The sequence below is a fragment of the Octodon degus genome, unplaced genomic scaffold (assembly GCF_000260255.1).
Source record: "Octodon degus isolate 3935 unplaced genomic scaffold, OctDeg1.0 scaffold00046, whole genome shotgun sequence".
NCBI lineage: Eukaryota > Metazoa > Chordata > Mammalia > Rodentia > Octodontidae > Octodon > Octodon degus.
The window spans coordinates 10,500,036-10,503,145 of record NW_004524622.1 but is presented as its reverse complement, the minus strand read 5'-3'; positions in this window follow the sequence as shown (position 1 = coordinate 10,503,145).

Below are 3,110 nucleotides of genomic sequence, written 5' to 3'. Positions count from 1 at the left end.
TTTTTTTTTTTTTTTGCTTGAATATTCATTTATTCATGTCATGTACATTGATAATCAGTGGGGCTAGAAATGAAAAGTGACAGTTTTCTTAACCTCAGAGAAGATACTATACATTACCTTTTAAATACATACACAAACAGAAACCTAGGAAGAACTACACTCACTGCTATTAATACAGGCCTTCTTCCCTCAGACTGCTGGGTGTCCTTCTTTAAAGAATCTTATTTTACACTTCTCCCTCATTGTTGTAAACTGCCCAAAGCTACCTGACATTATTTTCTCCATCCAGGGAAAACCTCTTGTCCGGATGTGGTATCTTATTGTTATGGGCAGCTGAGTTAGATAAAATTATTATAGGCAGTCAGACAGGGCCAGGCCCTCAAAGAGGCAGCATGCAAGACAAGATGACTTTATAACTTTGGGAGAGAAAGAGCCCTGCTGTGGGCTGGACCTCAAGACAAAAGAGAAACAAAGGCAGTCCCATCCTTCCCTAAAGACAGCCATCCAGGATTGATATTCGAAACGAGTCTCTCACCTTAAGGATGCCTGGAAGACACTAACCCATCCCTCTACAGGAAAAGCCCCTGTTCTGTACCCATGCCCACTTGCCATGCCCACTTGTTATGTGAGCTGCTTCCCATCTGGTCCTGGATTTTATTTATTTATTTATTTATTTTTTTTATTTATTATGAGAGAGAGAGAGAGAGAGAGAGAGAGAGAGAGAGAGAGGTGTGTGTGGCCAGCTCAGCCCACCAGGGGGCGGGGCCGGCTGGCATGTGGTGCTGGGGGATTGAACCACGGTCCCTGATGCCTTGCCAAGCTTGTTCTAAGTAGGTGCTTTAGACCACTGAGCCATCTCTCCAGCCCCTGGTCCTGGATTTAAAAATATTACCTGAGTGATTGTGCATATAATCTCATTGGATGACCATAGTTTTGTCCCTCCTCATGCCCACCTAGGAGATTCCATGTTCTCCACCTTAGACTCACCTCACCACATGGTTTTATTCTATGAAAATCCCTGGAAGACACAGTTTCTGGGGCAATCTGCTCCAATCCCCCTTGTGTCTCTCTCTCAGACAGGATTTTTCTTCCTTCCAGTAAATATATCCTGCTCTTAACCTCTGTCATTTCTAAAATTCATTCTTTGGATTTAGAGAACAGGAACCCAGTCAAGGTATCTTTCAGGTTGCGAGTTTCAGTCCCCTGTATCATTATGTCATGTAGACTCTCTAGATATCATCGATGAACTGAGTTAACACCAACCAAACTGGAATTAAAAATAAAATTGAATTGAGCTACATGTACAGGAACCAAAGTAATTAATAATTTAGGACCACTTATCAATTCCCTACACAGTTTTGAAATAGAACAGGAGTAGAATGAGTTAGAATTGGCGAGAAGTGAAGTAAAGGACATATTCATATCCTACATTCCCTGTATTGGTCCCCAAATCATTAGATGTATAGTAATAAATATTACTATTGAGTCTGTACCTGTAACAGAAGAGTGAGAGGTTCTTTTCTTCTTGTCCTTACAGTTCCAGGAACTATTGCTAAATGAACAAGGAGAGCACCCACACATTGTAAGAACAGGAGCTGAAAATTTCACCACAGAGAAGTGACAGGAGACTTAGCCCTGTAGAGGCCCCGTGAGCACCTTCTCAGGCTCCTCCTGAGGTCTGTGTCCAGGACTTTCAACTCCAGCAGAATTGTGCAATGCCAGTTTGCCATCATGAAACAGAATTTATGAAAACCTTAGCTTGCCTGTTGTGTTAGCTTCCCATTACTGTGACAAAGAACCTGAGAAGCCAACATAAAGGAGGAAGGCTTTATTTTGCAACAGTTTCAGGTTTCACTCCATAGCCAGCCAGCATGATCGCTTTAGGCCTGTGGTGAGACACAAACACCATAACAGAAGGGTGTGGTAGGGGAAGGTACCCATCTTATGGGGCCCAGGAGGCCCAGAGTGAGGGAAGAGCCAGAGAGGATGGAGCAGAGGGCCAGCCAGACGCCCCCTACATGTCACAGACGCACCCCAAGGACCAGCGTCTTCCAGTGAGGTCCCAACTTCTCACAGCTTGTTCAGCTAATGAACTCAGCAATGGATTAATCCATTTGAGTCTGGATAATCATTGAATTTTTACCACCACAATAATTCAGTTATTTCCCAAAAGCCTATCAACTGGCAACCAAGCCAGCAGTACAAGAACTATTTTAGGTAACATTGTACAAAGTGAGCAAGGAATAAACACCAACCAGTAACTATTGTTCAATGTTGTACCCTCCCTTGCTTTCATGGTTTAAAAATGCCTTCCAGTTCATAATATGCTTTGGTTTAATAATAGAAATGGCTAAAACTCACTGATTGGACACTGGGTACAGGGCAGGCATTCCTAGTTTCATGGTGACCTTGAGGCTCAGAGACATTAAATTAATAAGTGACGTGCACCAAGCTAGCAAGTGTAGAGCTGGAGTTTGAGGTCAGATCACTTACTTAGGCCCGCACCAGACCTACAAGGCTGCTATAATAAATGAGAGGTGCAAAGCCTAACAGTTCTGGCTTAGTCTCAGCTCTTGAGGACTGGCGCACTGCGGCTAAATAAGAATTGAACCCACAGATGTCATCTCACAGTTCTGAAAGGACAAGATGACAACAGTAGGCAATGGTGTGTTTCGGAGCCACAAAATGTTTGACATCTTCACCCAGTTGGGGATATCTGCAATGATAGTTGACTTTTCATTCCATGAAATGAAGCTACACATCTCTTACTGTATCTGCTGTAAGAATGTGAAGACTATTTTGTTTTTTATTTTCAAGAAAGCACAAGATTTTTTTGTTTGTGTATTTGTTTACAAAAAGAGGACTCTAAGCTTGTAAAGTAAAGCTCTGGTATTACATCATTTTTCATCCATTTTACATTATTATGATAAAATACCTGAGGCTGAGTAATGACATAAAGAAAAGAGGTTGATTTAGCCCAAAGTTCCGGAGGCTCTGGGGCTTACATCTGGTAATTGCCTTCTTGATGGCAGAGTGCTGAGGTGGCACACAGCAAGTGGTAAGAAGTGCATTAAGTGTCTGTATTCCCTGGTCTCTCTTCTTATAAAATC